The sequence below is a fragment of the Muntiacus reevesi genome, chromosome 10 (assembly GCF_963930625.1).
Source record: "Muntiacus reevesi chromosome 10, mMunRee1.1, whole genome shotgun sequence".
Classification (NCBI taxonomy): domain Eukaryota; kingdom Metazoa; phylum Chordata; class Mammalia; order Artiodactyla; family Cervidae; genus Muntiacus; species Muntiacus reevesi.
In genome coordinates this window covers 1485338-1503230 of record NC_089258.1, presented here as the reverse complement: position 1 = coordinate 1503230, position 17893 = coordinate 1485338, and positions in this window count along the sequence as shown.

Sequence of the window (17893 nt, the reverse complement as noted above, 5' to 3'; positions counted from 1 at the left end):
TGATTTAGTCAGCATCATGCTAAAAATCAGTGGACATTGATGTAAGATTCACACCTTAGTCTGAATTGCTTTAATTAAATTGTCATAGTGGCAACTAGACCACGCTCATGGCTGATACTTTTGTTGACTGAAAAGAATGCACAGCCTAAAAGTTGAGAGTTATGTATTATTTGAGGACTTAAACCCAGGACACAGTATCTCTGATGGTTCTAAGAGAATGCTTTGAAGAGGCAAGAGAGGAGTCAAAGATAGATAAGAATTTTTGCAACAAAGACCAGGTAATTGGAACTTTGGGCTTCCCAGGTGGTGCTAGTGGTGAAGAATCTGCCAGTGCAGGAGATGTAAGAGAGGAGGGATTGAGCCCCAGGTCAGGAAGATTCCCTGGAGAAGGAAATGGTAATCCACTCCAGTATTATTGGCTGGAGAATCTCATGGACAGAGATTCCTACCATAGGTAGGTCTGGGTGAGCTTTTGGGATAACAGGTTAGGCAAAGAGGGGCCAGGATTCATGAGGGGAGATGAACTGTGAGTGAGAATGGGGTGCCCTGGGTCCTCTGGCCCTTCTGCCTGGGCTGTGGGAGAGAGTCTTAAAACATCCTCTTTCAGCATCTGCCTTGGACCCACTGAAGCTTTTGCCTGATGAATGTATTCAAAGTAGAAATGATTTTTTCAGTATTTCACAGGAAATGTGCATTTTTTCCAAATGCTGAGAAAAGTCAGTTGAGAAACTGGGAAAATTGTAGAAAGTATTATAAGTTTCTTCTGAGAATCGAAGCTCAACAATCAATGAAGAGATGTTACTGCTTTGAAAGAATCTGTTGACATAAAGTCGAAAACTAGAGCAGGAGATGGTGACCCAAAGAGCTGAAGGTGAAGGTCAGAGTTTCGAGGGGTCAGGACAGGAGCAGGTAGGGAGGAACATCAAAGTCTCATCAGTCAGCCTTGGTTCCAGTTTTTGCCAGGAGAGAAGAGTTATTTGCCACCCTGACTGTGCTAATGCTAAGTCATTGCTGCAAATAAAATAAATATTAGTCAGCTTATACTCATGGACTACTTTATGGATGGTGTTCTAAGAAATAATAAGTTTTGGAAGTGAAATACTACTCTAAGTTGGCAATTTCAGCATGTGATTCTGTGCGCTGCTGTTAGGAGTGCTTGCTAAGAAGTCAGGATGTTATTTTGTTTCATTACTATCCAAAAATGTTTATGGCTCGAATATTTACTGTAGTTTAACCGTTCTTTTGCAAATACTTGAACAGGGAAATGCAAAGAGAAGATGTTGTTGAGGAAATACTGCAACATTAAATCAGAAACGAATTTAAGAATCTGAATTAGCAGCAGCAGTGATGAATTCGAAGACCCACCCAAAATCAAATCAAACAGACAAAATGCTTTTGTCATTGAAAATGGAAAGGAGCTTATATAAAACAACCCTACCTCTCAACTTGAATTTGCTACTACTGGACACACTCTTACCAATTTGACCAAGGTCAATGCAAGATGGGAGAAATTGTCTATGTCTGGAATGTGTGTATTAGTTGTTTACTCATGTCTGACTCTTTGCGACTCCATGGACTGTAGCCCGACAGGCTCCTCTGTCAATGGGATTTTCCAGACAAGAATACTGGAATGAGTTGCCGTTTCCTTCTCCCTCCATGGTATCCTCTTGACTCAGGGATCCAACCTGGGCCTCCTGCATTGCAGGCAGATTCTTTGCCATCTGAGCTATAGGAAGTCCTATGTCTGAAATATTTGTCACCCAAAGAGAGACTGAGACTCTTGGATAGGGCAATGAATGCTTGAAGTGTTTTAAAATTTTAAATATTAAAAATTATATATTGTGGTTCAGTTCAGTCACTCAGTCGTGTCTCACTCTTTGTGGCCCCATAGACTGCATCACACCAGGCTTCCCTGTCCTTCACCAACTCCTGTAGCTTGTTTAAACTCATGTACATTGACTTGGTGATACCATCCAACCATCTCATCCTCTGTCTCCCCCTTCTCCACCTGAATCTTTCCCAGCATCAGGATCTTTTCAAATGAGTCTGTCCTTTGCATCAGGTGGCCAGAGTATTGGAGTTTCAGCTTCAGCATCAGTCCTTCTAATGAATATTCAGGACTTATTTCCTTTAGGATTCACTGGTTTGATCTCCTTGCAATTCAAGGGACTCTCAAGAGTCTTCTCCAACACCACAGTTAAAAATAAAAAATTCTTCAGTGCTCAGCTTTCTTTATAGTCCAACTCTCACATCCATAAATGACTACTGGAAAAACCATTGCTTTGACTAGATGGACCTTTGTCGGCAAAGTATTCCTCTGCTTTTTAATAAACTGTCTAGGTTGGTCATAATTTTTCTTCCAAGGACCAAGCATCTTTAATTTCATGGCTGCAGTCACTGTCTGCAGTGATTTTGGAGCCCAAGAAAATAAAGTTTGCCACTGTTTCCATTGTTTCCCCATCTATTTACCATGAAGTGATGGAACTCAATGCCATGATCTTTAGTTTTTGAATATTGAGTTTTGAGCCAGGTTTTTCATTTTCCTCTTTCACTTTCATCAAGAGGCTCTTCAGCTCCTCTTCACTTTCTACCGTATGGTTGGTGTCATCTGCATGTCTGAAGTTATTGCTAATTTTTCCAGCAATCTTGATTCTAGTTTGTGCTTCATCCAGCCTGCCATTTCACATGATATACTTCGTATATAAGTTCAATAAGCAGGGTGGCAATATGCAGCCTTTATGTACTCCTTTCCCGATTTGGAGCCAGTCTGTTGTTCCATGTCCAGTTCTAACTGTTGCTTCTTGACCCGCATACAGATTTCTCAGGAGGCAGGTAAGGTGTTCTGGTATTCCTATCTCTTTGAGAATTTTCCACAGTTTGTTGTGATCCACACAGTCCAAGCCTTCAGCATAGTCCAAGCCAAGTCAATAAAGCAGAAGTAGATGTTTCTCTGGAATTCTCTTGCTTTCTCGATGATTAAGTGGATGTTGGTAATTTGATCTCTGGTTCCTCTGCCTTTTCCAAATTCAGCTTGAACATCTGGAAATTCTTGATTAACATAATGTTGAAAGCCTGGCTTAGAGAATTTTGAGCATTACTTTGCTAGCATGTGAGATAAGTGCAATTGTGCAGTCAGTTGAACATTTTTGGCATTGCCTTTCTTTGGGATTGGAATGAAAACTGACCTTTTCCAGTCCCGTGGCCACTGCTGATTTTCCCAGATTTGCGGGCACATTGAGTGCAACACTTTCATAGCATCATGTTTTAGGACTTGAAATAACTCAGCTGGAATTCTATCACCTCCCCTAACTTTGTTTGTAGTGATGCTTCCTAAGGCCCACTTGACTTTGCATTACAAGATGTCTGGCTCTAGGTGAGTGATCACACCATCATGGCTATCTGGGTCATGAAGATCTTTTTTGTATAGTTCTTCTGTGTATTCTTGCCGCTTCTTCTTAATATCTTCTGCTTCTGTTAGGTCCATACCATTTCTGTCCTTTATTGTGCCCACTTTTGCATGAAATATTCCCTTGTTATCTCTAATTTTCTTGAAGAGATCTCTAGTCTTTCCCATTCTATCATTTTCCTCTATTTCTTTGCACTGATCACTGAGGAAGGCTTTCTATATTTCCTTGCTTTTCTTTGGAATTCTGCATTCAGATGCATATATCTTTCCTTTTCTCCTTTGCCTTTAGCTTCTCTTTTTTTCTCAGCTATTTGTAAGGCCTCCTCAGACAGCCATTTTGCCTTTTTTGCATTTCTTTTTCTTGGGGATGGTCTTGATCCCTGCCTCCTGTACAATGTCACAAACCTCCGTCCATAGTTCTTCAGGCACTCTGTCTATCAGATTTACTCCTGTGAACCTATTTGTCACTTCCACTGTTTAATCATAAGGGACTTGATTTAGGTCATACTTGAATGGTCTAGTGGTTTTCCCTACTTTCTTTGATTTAGATCTGAATTTGGTAATAAGGAGTTCATGATCTGAGCCACAGCCCATTCCTGGTCTAGTTTTTGCTGGCTGTATAGAGCTTCTCCACTTTGGCTTCAAAGAAGATAATAAATCTAATTTTGGTATTGACCATCTGATGATGTCCATGTGTAGAGTTATCTCTTGTGTTGTTGAAAGAGGATGTTTGCTATGAGCACTGCATTCTCTTGGCAAAACTCTGTTAGCCTTTGACCTGCTTCATTTTGTACTCAGGCCAAACTTGTCTGTTACTTCAGGTATCTTGACTTCCTACTTTTGCATTCCAGTCCCCTATGATGAAAAGGACATCTTTTTTTGGTGTTAGTTCTAGAAGATCTTGTAGGTCATCACAGAACCCTTCAACTTGAGCTTCTTTGGCATTAGTAGTTGGGGCATAGACTTGGATTACTATGATATTGAATGGTTTGCCTTGGAAATGAACAGAGATCATTCTTTAATTTTTGAGACTGCACCCAAGTACTGCATTTTGGACTCTTTTGTTGGTGATGAGGACTACTCCATTTCTTCTAAGGGATTCCTGCCCACAGTAGTAGATATAATGGTCATCTGAGTTAAATTCACCCATTCCAGTCCATTTTAGTTCAGCCATAGGTACACATATGTCACCACCCTCTTGGACTTCCCTCCCCGCTCCCACCACTTTCCATCTGGTAGGTTTTCGCGAGCATCCTGCATCGTACAGTGAATCCCCGGCTCTCTGATTTCATACACGTTACTGTGTATGTTCAGTGCTCCCCTCTCTCAGTTCATCCCACTCTCTCTCCTGCCCTCTGTGTCCACAAGTCTGTTCTCTATGTCTGCGTCTCCATTGCTGCTCTGCAGATAGATTCATCAGTGCCAGCTTTTTAGATTCCATATTATGCGTTAATATATGACATTTGTTCTTCTCTTTCTGACTTACATCACTCTGTATAATAGGCTCTAGGTTCATCCACCTTATTAGAACTGAGTCAAGTGTGTTCCTTTTAATGGCTGAGTAGAGAAACCTATATGCAGGTCAGGAAGCAACAGTTAGAACTTGACATGGAACAACAGACTGGTTCCAAATAGGACAAGGAGTACGTCAAGGCTGTATACTGTCACCCTGCTTATTTAACTTATATGCAGAGTACATGATGAGAAATGATCAGCTGGAAGAAGCACAAGCTGGAATCAAGATTGCCGGGAGAAATATCAATAACCTCAGATATGCAGATGACACCACCCTTATGGCAGAAAGTGAAGAGGAACTAAAAAGTCTCTTGATGAAAGTAAAAGAAGAGAGTGAAAAAGTTGGCTTAAAGCTTAACATTCAGAAAACTAGGATCATGGCATCTGTTCCCATCATCTCATGGAAAATAGATGGGGAGACAGTGGAAACAGTGTCAGACTTTATTTATTGGGGCTCCAAAATCACTGCAGATGGTGACTGCAGTCATGAAATTAAAAGATGCTTACTCCTTGGAAGGAAAGTTATGATGAACCTAGATAGCATATTAAAAAGCAAAGATGTTACTTTGCCAACAAAGGTCTGTCTAGTCAAAGCTATTCTTTTTCCATTGGTCATGTATGGATGTGAGAGTTGGACTGTGAAGAAAACTGAGTGTCAAAAAATTGATACTTTTGAACTGTGGTGTTAGTGAAGACTCTTGAGAGTCCCTTGGACTGCAAGGAAATCCAACCAGTCCATCCTAAGGGAGATCAGTCCTGGGTGTTCATTGGAAGGACTGATGCTGAAGCTGAAACTCCAGTATTTTGGCCACCTCATGCGAAGAGTTGACTCACTGGACAAGACCGTGATGCTGGGAGGAATTGGGGGCAGGAGGAGAAGGGGACGACAGAGGATGAGATGGCTGGATGGCATCACCGGTTCGATGGGCGTGAGTTTGAGTAAACTCCGGGAGTTGGTGATGGACAGGGAGGCCTGGCGTGCTGCAATTCATGGGGTCGCAAAGAGTCGGACACGACTGAGTGACTGAACTGAACTGAACTGAATATTCTATTGTGTATATCTACTTAAAAGATTTTTATTTGGCATTTATTTGCTTCTTTTAATATTTTTGATTATAAAATATGTATAAGAGATCTATAAGAGAGATCATTTTACATATCATGGAAGTATATAATCTTGTCATAATATTTTGGCTTAAAACAAAATTTAACCATGCATTTATTGTATATTTTAACAGAAAACTCTGTGATAAGCCCACAACCCACAAACAACTCACTTATTATTATAGTGATTCATAATTATTTTAAAATATACAAAGTGCTATGAAAAATGCAGAATTATATGGTATGGGTGGTGTCCAAGAATTACCAGGAAGTCTGATTTCTTGATCTCAAATCTTGAAGATTACTATCAATCGGGAATTAGGAAACATTAACCCGTGAGGATGGGAGCTGGTACACCTTGTGTTCCCCATTTTGCTACTGATCCTGACTCAAACCAGCAATCACAAATGTAATAGCAGGCAGATAACAGGGTGGATAAAAGCAAGACTTGCAATTTGGTGCTATTAGTGGAAATGTTTTGGGTTTCCCTGGTGGCTCAGTGGTAAAGAACCTACCTGCCAATGCAGAAGACACAGGTTCAGACTCTGAGTCAGGAAGATCCCCTAGAGAAGGAAATGACAATCTACTCCAGTATTCTTGCCTGGAGAATTATATGGACAGTGCAGCCTGGCAGACTACAGTTCATGGGGTTACAAAAATTCAGACATGATTTAGCAACTAAAGAATAATAAGAACAAGTGTAAATGTTTACCATTAAGAAGAACTGCCCTACCAGAGGATTTAGTGTTGGGTAAGCCCCTGACTGCTGACTTCATCTGGTCTGAGAGTTGCTTATTGTCTATAGTCATCATGACCCATATCACTTTCTCAGGCTCACAACCTCCCTTGGGCCACTGAAGTCAACACTGGGCGGTGGGTGAGGAGCCCCTGTCTCACCCCCTCCTCCCTCTGCCCCTGCGCCACTGTAACCACTGCATCCTCAGCAGGCCCCTCTTAGGTTTGATCTCCTGTTCTGTGGAAGCCCATCCTCACTTTGCACTTTATTTGTGTTGTGATCATTTAGAAAGATAATTTAGAGTTTTTTGAGATTAATTACAACAGTCCTTTTCATAACCAGACACCTGATAGGATTAATAATGGGTGACATAGGAATAAAGGTGTTAATAGCTAATAGCATTATAAAACTTAATTGTTATAGTTCTATATGCTGATAATAACTTTATATGGTGCTACTGGGAGAGATGTCTACTCTTCCCGGGGTGAAGGAATGCTCTGGAAGGTTCTAAATCTTTGTTTTCCTTCTGAAAATTGGGGATACGTGGCAGACATTGTGAGTCCCTTGGACTGCAAGGAGATCAAACCAATCAATCTTAAAAGAAATCAACTCTGAATATTAACTGGAAGGATTAATGCTGAAGCTGAAACTCCAATACTTTAGCCTCTTGATGTGTAGAGCCACCTCATTGGAAAACACCCTGATTCTAGGAAAGATGAGGGTAGGAGAAGGGGGAGACAGAGGATGAGGTGGTTGTGTAGCATCACTGACTCACTGGACATGAACTTGAGCAGACTCCAGGAGATACTGAAGGACTGGCAAGCCTGGTGTGCTGCAATCCATGGGGTCACAAAGAGTTGGACACAACTTAGTGACTGAACAACAGCAACAAATTGTTAGTTTTCTATTTAGGCATCATGCCACCTTCTTCCTGTTTACAAAACCCAGATTTTATTCAAGTGCTGGGGTAGAGCATGCTTTATTGACCCTGCTCCTTCTCTAGGGGAAGAATGCTATGCAGATAAAATCAATCAAGAAAATTCCAATTTTTCAGCCAGGTCTGATTAGGGCTTGTGGGCTTGGGACTCTACTGTGGTTAATGAGATGTAAGGGGGTGTTTACTTGGAGGTGTCTGAAACCACTCTCTACAATTTCTTAAAGAAATTGAGACATATAAAGAGAGACACTTTTTTTCTCCCGTCTCTGACTGCAGTATGAGGAGATGCAAGGAGCTGCCGGCTGCAGCCATTTTGTGCCCACGAGAAGAGCTGCCAGCTGGCTGAGGACGCAGAAGCCTTGTGGTATCTTTGTGTGACTTTATTGTTCCTGGCCCTGGAAATTCTCTGTCTTGAGAGTTTGTGCGGAAGTGTTGATTACTTCTACCTGGGTCAGTTGCACTTGGCAGTGGAAAGAATCTCAAACCCAGATAGCCCTTGCCCTCTGGCAAGATGAATTTTGTGGTAAAACATGTAGAAAGACTTTAGAAAAGTTGCAAACTCTATAAATTGAAGTCATTTATCTTTATCGCACATGCCCACAAAGTATCAAATGGTCCAATTTCATGCCTCCTGACTGGTTAGCTAGGAAAAAATTGAAAAGTGGGAGGTCTTCGTGAGGTCTCTCAATGCACACCTGATAGCTAGCCCACTGCTTTGCCCATGTACAAGGCTGAGTGCATCTTCTCTGGAGGCAGTGTTGTGTAGGTGGGGGTACCTTGCATGGGTTGCCAGGAGAACTGGCTTTAGGTTTATCTCTGCAAGTAGTTAGCTGTGTGACCTCTGGACAAATTAAATAACCTCTTTTAGCCACTGATGTCTCTCTTAGAACTTGGGGATAATAGCCTGCATCCCTCTCAGGGTTCTGGCTGGCATCAAATGAGAGAGGGTATAGTTTTCAAACTATATGCCAAAAAAGTGATGATGATTGCTATAGATTGAATATTTGTGTCCTGATCAAACTTTTTTTTTAAACATATATTTTTAATTGGGGTAGAGTTGCTTTACAATGTTGCAGTATTTTCTGCTGTACACGAAGTGAAGTAGCTATATACATACAAATTTCCCCTCCCTCTTACACCTCCCTCCCCACCTCCGTTCCATCTGTCTAGGTCACCACTGAACACCCAGCTGAGCTCTAAATTCATATCTGGAAGCCACAACCTTCAATGTGGTGGTATTAGAAGGTGGAGCCTTTGAGAGATTTTTAGGTTATAATTGTGAAACCCTCATGAATAAAATTAGTGCTTTTATAAAGGCCCTAAAGAGTTCTTTGTCCCTCCCCCCAAAGATGACACAGGGAAAAGAGAGCGGTCTATGAACCAGGAAATTTGAGCTTGAACTTCTTTGCCTCCAGAACTGTGAAAAATACGTTTCTGTTGTTGATAAGTTCTCCAATCCATAATATTTCTGCTACAACAGTCCAAAGGGAATAAAACCGCAATGATGATAATGCTGATGATGATAAGAGTTTGCTCCACCTGGCCATCAGTCGGATTCTAAAAATAACAAAACTTGGAGAAGGTGGAAGATGGACAAAAGAGGGTCACAGAACAAGTGAGAAATGTGAACTGTGAAATCTGAAACCTACAAGGGGAGTGGTCAATACAGCTGAGAGGAGCATTCAGAGAAATGTAGTAGCCTCTCCTTAATGCAGCACTGTGAACCTCCTGGGTTGGATCCAGGGTTTCCTTCAAGGTTTTACTCTGACAGATTCAGACGAGTTTCAGTTCAAGTGGACATTTTAGTCTTAACCCATATCCAGCCTAAGTGGCTGTAGCCTTTCAATCCCAAGCCTCCCTTTCCTGGAGTTGCCTATGTGAAACAGTATAGCAGAACACTGGATTCCAGCAAGCATCTTCCTTTTCTTTATTCTTTGTGAACACTCGAACGTAACAATTCTTTCCTTACAAATGTACCTCTCTCCACAAAATCAATGAGTTCCTCTAAGTACATAAATCAAATTTTTTGTAAATTGAGTCATTTGTCAACGTAGTAGGAGAGCTTGCGAGCTACCAGAATTCTGTGGTGACCTCTTAGGTACAACAGCTAAATCAGAGAGGAATAAAAATTTGAGTCTGACTGAATCAGATCCTTCAGTGTAGAGCATGCTGTCTGTCTGGGATATTTCTCTCCATTTCTCCTTCCTGATGCTTCCCTCCCCACCCATTCTAGATGTCGGAATACTGATTACTTATCATGATGGTCATGGCTGCATTCCAGCCTGGAGGACTCCTACTCAAACTTCAAAGCCCATCCCACATATCCCCTCCTTTCTGCAACTTTCCTTGCTTATTCCATTATTAATGAACTGTTTCATTTGTCTTGATCCCCAGAGAATTTTTAATACATCTTCACTGTAGCAATATCATATTGATAGAAGTATTAGTTATATGTCTGCCTCCTTCTGTTAGAATATGAGTTTTTAAGGGTAGGGATCACATCTTAAATACATTTTTATCACTTGTACTGGCACAATGCCCTATGTACAGAAAAAGTAATCAATAAACATTTGCTGAATTAAATTGAATTTGTAAATTAGATTTGCTTAAGGGAGAACACACCTGTATTCATTTCACAAAAGGATTCTAGGTTATATAAATAATTTTGCCAAAGGATCTCTTCAGAGGGTAAATCCCCTGGGCATTTGCAGCAGGATGCAATTTCAAACAACCTAGATCCTTGTCACTTTTTGCAGGAGAACATTTCCAGCTTAAAGTGGGAGGAGGCAGCATATCCATCAAGCTGCAGTCAACACCTCACTCACATGCAGGAATAACTTTTAAGACACATAGTTAATAAGTTGAATAGTTTTATCCTTCTGCCCTTTAGCATCTGAAGAGAACTGCTGGGCCTGCAACACTGGTATGTGGGGCTGTTCAGGGCACAACGTGCGAGGATGGGGGTGGGGGTGATGGAAGACCGATCCTGTTAAGGAGAAGCACACATGCTTTGCTTCACCTTTCTCAACCCTCATAACAGTCCATTTCAGTTCCACCCTGAAATTGCCCATCTGTCATCACCCATTAAAGGTGTTTGTAAGCAACTGCAAAATATTGAGGCCGATGCATTTTGGCACTAATATTGCTATTAATATTGATATCCCTTGTAAAGCCAACATCATATTAATAATGCTCCTTGCAGGCTCCTTAGACGTCTTCCTGTTCTCCACTCTTCTGAGCCTTAGCCTTGCCCTGCAGCTTATTTTTAAGGATTTTCAGAAGTTATTGATTACACAATAAAAGGGAGCAAGAAATCAAACCTGGCCTTTACTCACGTGTTATACCATATGTGTTGGAACCATCCTTCTCTAAACTAAACTCGAGGATAGCTTTTGTCTTTAACCAAGACAGAACACGGCACATCTTTGATCTCTCATTTATTCCCTGGACATTTACTGAGCACTGCTGTTTCCCAGGTTGGTGCTAGTGGTAAAAACCTGCTTGCCAATGCAGGAGACGGAAGAGATGAGGGTTCAGCCCGTGGGTCAGGAAGATCCCCTGGAGGAGGGCGTGGCAACCCATTCCAGTCTTCTGGCCTAGGAAACCCCATGGATACAGGAGCCTGGTGGGCTATATTCCATAGGGTCGCAAAGAGTCGGACACAACTGAAATGATTTAGCATGCATGCATGCTATTTCTTAGGGACTGTGGGAGGTGCGGGGGCCCAGAAATGAAATTTGAGGGTATTGCCCTTCTGATGGCCAAGTCTGGGTGGGACCAGGGGTGAGGGCAGTGCTATGATGCAGAATAGAGCAGCATGGAGTCCCCCTCCCCTTCTTTTGGCTTAATGCAGAGGCTGTATTCAGAAAAGGCTTCATGGAGTTCTTAAACAGGGACCAGCCTTGCAATGGGCTGAATGTGTGCCCCATCCACCCCAGTTCAAACTCCAAGCACCTCAGAATGTGACTGTATTTGGAGACAGAGTCTTCAGAGAAGTGATTAAGGTAGAGTGGATCACTAGGTTGGGCTCTAATCCAAATGACTGGCATAGCAGAGGAGATTTGGACAGACACGCACAAAAGAAGACTGTGAAGACACAGGTAGAAGGTGGCTGTCCACAAGCCAAGGAGAGACATCTCAGAAAACAGCCCTGTAGAATCTTGATCTTGGACTTCCAGCCTCTTTGTCGTGGTTATTTTTCAGTCGCTAAGTTGTGTCTGACTCTTTGTGACCCCATGGATAGCAACACAACAGTGAAGCCCCCCCTGCCCTTCACTATCTCCCAGAGTTTGCTCAGATTCATGTCCCCTGAAGTGGTGATGCTATCTAAACATCTCATGCTCTGCCACCCCCTACTCCTCCTGCCTTCAATCCTTCCCAGCATCAGGGTCTTTTCTAATGAGTCAGCTCTTTGCATCAGGTGACCAAAGTATTGGAGCATTAGCTTCAGCATCAATTCTTCCAGTGAATATTCAGGGTTGATATCCTTTAGGATTGACTTGCTTGATCTCCTTGCAGTCCAAGGAACTCTCAAGAGTCTTCTTCATTATCACAGTTCAAAATCATCAATTCTTTGGTGCTCAGCCTTCTTTATAGTCAAACTATCACATCTGCACGCAACTACTGGAAAAACCATAGCTTTGACTATACAGGCCTTTGTCAGCAAAATTATGTCTCTGCTTTTTAATATGCTATCTAGGTTTGTCATAGCTTTCCTTCAAGAAGCAAATGTCTTTTAATTTCATGGCTGCAGTCACTGTCCACAGTGCTTTTGAAGCCCAAGAAAATACAAATCTGTCACTGCTTCCACTTTTTCCCCTTCTGTTTACCATGAAGTGATGGGATCAGAGGCCATGATCTTAGTTTTTTCAATGTTGTTTGAAGTCAGCTTCTTCACTCTCCTCTTTAACCCTCATTAAGAGGCTCTTTAGTTAAGGTGGTGGACAAGATGCCTCAGAGAGAAGATGTTAATGGAGAGAGATGAAGGACATCGACATTGCTCAGGAAGGAGTCTTCTCCATAAAACTTTGTGAAGGATGAAGAAAGTGAAAGTGTTAGTAACTTAGTTTGTGTCTGACTCTGCGATGCCATGGACTGTAGCTTGCCAGACTTTCTGTCCATGGAATTCTCCAGGCAAGAATAGTGGAGTGAATTGACATTCCCTTCTCTAGGGGATCTTCCCTACCCAGGGATTGAACCATGGTCTCCTGCATTGCAGGGGGATTGTTTACTGTCTGAGTCACACACAGCAAATGAAGGATGCAAGGGTGACGTCAAAAGCTGCCTGGAGAAAATGCTTTTGATCAGCTGTGCCAAGTTGGGGCTAAGGTCATAGTGGAGAGAGCCAGAGAACGGATGATGGAGGTATGCTGTGGTCTTCCCCATTATTGGTTAGTGGCTTTCTGTTCAGAGTTCTTCCTGCCACCTTATCACGTGCACTTGGTGTGTGTGGAGATGTGGCATCAATCATTCACAGTTTATGAAGAAGGATTAGAGAAGGCCCTCTTATCTGAGGGTCTGTAAGATCACCTTCTGGTAATCAACATTAAGGCAGACTGTGTCTGTTGAGTGACCTTGGAGCAGGTTCCTCCTGTCCCAGTTCTGCCTCACCTGACCTCCCTGGGCAGCAGGCATCTTGGCCTCCCATGAACGCTAAAGCACTTATTTGACTCTTGAAGTGTCAACAAAGGTCCGTCTAGTCAAAGCTATGGCTTTTTCAGTAGTCATGTATGGATGTGAGAGTTGGCCTATAAAGAAAGCTGAGTGCCAAAGAATTGATGCTTTTGAACTGTGGTATTGGAGAAGACTCTTGAGAATCCCTTGGACTGCGAGAAGATCAAACCAGTTAGTCCTAAAGGAAATAAGTCCTGAATATTCATTGGAAGGACTGATGCTGAAGCTGAAACTCCAATCCTTTGGCCACCTGATGCAAAGAACCAACTCATTGGAAAAAGCCCTGATGCTTGGAAAGACTGAAGGCAGGAGGAGAAGGGAATGACAGAGGATGAGATGGTTGGATGGCATCACCGACTCGATGGACATGAGTTTGAGCAAGCTCTGGGAGTTGATGATGGACAGGGAAGCCTGGCGTGCTGCAGTCCAGCATGGGGTTGTAAAGAGTTGGACACGACTGAGAGACTGAACTGAAGTGAGCAGGGTTTAAGAGTGAGCTTGATCCCTTATTTCACACAGGGGTAGGATTTACTTAAAAAAATGTCCTTGTTCCAGCAGGCTCCACTTTTCCCCAGCCACCCCTATTTTAAGTTCTTATGTTCCTCAAGTGCCCTCTCTTTCTTTTTAAAAATTCATGTCGAGTTGATTTACAATATTGTGTTAGTTTCAGGTGTATGGCAAAGGGAATCAGTCATATACATATATATACACACACATATATATAATTTTTTCAGATTATTTTCCATCATAGATGAGTATAAGATATTAAATATTATTCCCTGTGCTATACAGTAAATCCTCATTGCTTATCTATTTTATAGATATATAAGATAGGCCTGAACCTGGGTCTCCTGCATAGCAGGCAGATTCTTTACCATCTGAGCCAAACCTTATATATGGTAGCGCATATCTGTTAATCCCATATTCCTCATTTATTGTCCTCACCCTTCTCCTTTGGTAACCACACATTTGTTCCTCTGTTTATGAGTCTTTTTAAGCCTTCCCATCCAGGTCTTGGCCTTCTGCCCTTGGATCGCCCCATCTTCACCGACTGCCACCAAAGTATGTCCCAGCCCCAACCCCCGAGTCTTACATGTTCTGCTAGCCCAGGGTCCAGACAAATGCCAGTGGGTCTTCTGGGCTCAGTCTTGCTGCTTTAGAAGGGGGAGGGGTGGCAGAGGCCAGAGAGAAGCCTGGGCAGCTGCAGCTTCAGACCTGCATCCCAGCTGTCCCTACTGCCAAACCTGGCTGGTACCCCTCTCGAGACTCCTAAAGGCAAATGGAACTTACCTCCTTGAAAATAAATTTTCTTGATAGACTTTCCAGTCGAGGTTATGTGTGGAATTCTCCTACCACTCTGGGGAAAGCCAGCTCATGCATCCCTACTCCTGGAGAAATAATAACCTTGACCTTGTTTTGTTAAAGGCACATTCTCCTTTTATCCTGGCCTGACTTTCATTGCAAGATGTTTTTGCATTAACCTGGGGCCTTCTGGGGGTGAATGACACCGTGTAAAGGATTTTTCTCTGCTCCCCAGATTTCTCTCTTGATAGAAGAGATTTCAGTGCAAACCCCCCCACAGCCCCCATGGCCCCCGCACCCCATATTTGTCTTTTCTAAAATAAAATTGTTGGGACTTCCCTGGTGGTCCAGTAGCTGAGAATCAACCTGCTAAAGTGGGGGACATGGGTTCAATCCCTGGTCTGGAAAGACCCCATAGGCCATGGGGCAACTAAACCTGTGTAGCACAACTACTGAAGCCAGTGTACCTAGAGCCACTGCAACAAGAAACCCATACGCTGCTAAGAAGAATGGCCCCTGCTCGCTGCAGCTAGAGAAAGCACATCAACAAAGACCCAGCACAGCCAGAAGTAAATAAATAAAAATTTAAAAGTAAACAAAGCTGTTATTATACTAGGGCTTGTAACAAGGTTTTAGGGTTCAAGTCTTATACTTTCTTTCCCATGTGGTTTGAAGGGATGTCTAGCCATTAGCTGTGAATTTGGGTGACTTTGGACTTGCTAACTGGCTTGCTAAAGCCTGGCATCCAGGGGGCACTTGTTCATAAAATCAGACTGTGGCATTTTTGTATGATAGACATCAGACAGTGATCTAAGAGTTGGCAGTACAGAGACAATTGAAACAACATTCCTGCCTTCAGAGAAGTTATGTTGGGGTTGGGAAACATGTCAATTAATAAATGCAATAAAAAGTCGCAACAATTCCCTGAAAGTCCCCCTCTAATTTCTGCCCTTCAAGTAACCACCTTTCTCGGTGACACTCAGGATAGACATTCTGAGGGCCTCAGACTGTGGTGGGTACAATCTCTTCATTACAGATGTGGGGTCGGAGACCCAGAGAGGGGAGGATAGAAAGAAACACACATCTGACAGCGAGCGTGGCTGGTACCATCTGGGCACGATGACTTGCAATGAGGGGAGTCGTGGCTTGTGTTGGGGGCAAAGCAGGGACCCACAGTGCCGCCCCAATTCTCCCTCCGAGGCTTGGAGCACCCCTGGGTTCTTCAGCTGGGACTCCCTCCCTGCTGGATCTCCATCTGTCTCCTCACCTCCAAGGGCATGTGTAGTGCTTCTGGGGCCTAACAAGCTTTTCCCATTTACCCAGAAGCTCTGTCTTTCTGGCTCCTCCGCTGGGCCCCCTGGGAGCAGCCCTACCTGGCCAGTCCTGTTGGAGTCACTTCTCAGGATGAATACTCCATCTTTGTCATTGCCTTCTGACTCCTCACATGTCCAGAGGTGAGGCTGGAATTGTTCCCTCCATCAGGCAGACAGGAAATCAGATCCAGCCCGGGGTGCTGGCCAGCAGGGTAGAGCTGGCACTGTCCTTTATTGTGGCTCCTTTCCTAAGCCCCCTCCCTCACATCCCCAGGCCCCTTTTCTAAGAAGCCAATGGTGTGTGGGATTTCCCTGGTGGTCCAGTGGTTAAGAATCTGTCTGCCAGTGCAGAGGACGTGGGTTCGATCGCTAGTCCAGGAAGAGTCCACGTGCTGCGGAGCAACTATAGCCCATGAATCACTACTACTGAGCCTGAGTGCTGCAACTACTGAAGCCCACGCACCTAGAGCCTGTGCTCTGTAACAAGAGAAGCCTGTGCGCTGCAACGAAGAGCAGCCCTTGCTCACTGCAACTAGTAAAAGCCCTTGCACAGCAGTGAAGGCCCATGAAACCAAAAATAAATTGAAAAAAGAGAAAAGAATCCACTGGTGTGGCCACACTGAGCTCTGCTCCCCAGCACCTATTTGCCTTCTGAGTTCCCTGGCTGCACGGAGGCCGGGGGCAGTTGTGAGCAGATGGTTGTCAGCAACTCTGATCTCCACTTTGTCTGCCATTCCAGCATGGAGACATTTCCCTGTTCGTACAATTGGTGCTGATGCTGAGCAGACAGCTGCAGGCTTGATCCGAGTGACCCTCTGCACAGGCTGGGTGACAGGGCCTCTCGCCTCTCCCACCCCTAGGCAAGGCTTGAGTCTGTGTCACGGCATCTCTGGGCCTGTGGACATGGCCGGACTCTTTGCTTTGATCTCACGTCAGGCCCTGGCTTTATTATTTTTCCAAGCACAGTGATTATCCCCCTAATCATACCAGGAAATGAAAAGCTGCAGACGTTTTCCACGCGGCAACCCTGTCTATCTCTGCTGTATTATAAATGTGAAAGTTGATTGAACCAGGGAAACGATTTAAAGGCAGAATTTCCAGAGTGACCTTGATAAGAGGTAGCCTCTCCCAAGGCCTAGGGCAGCTCTGGCCGGCTGTGAATGCAGAACCATGGTGGGGACTGTGGTGTCTCTCCCCAGCCCCCTCCCCACAGCCCTGACTGGCACAGAGAGCCACAGCTTGGAGCCTCAGGACTCACTCCAGGTAATCCCAGCCCTTAGTGGCACAGAGAAGATGCGGGCTGGTCCCCCCAAGATCAGCCCGCGTATTCTGACCTTGTAGTTAGGGGGTCCCTGGTGACATCTGCTTCCCTCCTCACCTGCCTGGAAATTGACTTGTCTCTGCAGCCATCCTCCTCTCTCGTCAGGGCAGTGGCTTTCTCTATGGACCCGTGCATCCTCTACACCTGATCTTCAGGGTGATTGGATGTGCACACTCTGAGTGCAGTGATAATGATGACCACGAGACTACATAGCTGACATCGACTCTGCTGTGGGTGTATGAGAAGATATACCCGATAACGACTATGCTCTGGGTGTTACAAACATCGCAACTAATTTCAGTTCATAAGCAGTCTCAGAAGGACTGCTTGCCAGTTTGTTATCCTGCTACCGTCTCCATTCCCCACACTCAGGTGATGTTGTGACCACCTTGTGTGTGTGCTCAGTCACCAGCCATGTTCAGCTTTTTGTGACCCTGTGGACTGTAGCCCTTCAGGCGCCTCTGTCTGGGATTCTCCAGGCAAGACTACTAGAGTGGGTTGCTATGCCCTCCTGCAGGGGATCTTCACATCCAGGGATCGGACCCCTCTCTTATGTCTCCTGCATCATCGGGCAGGTTCTTTACCG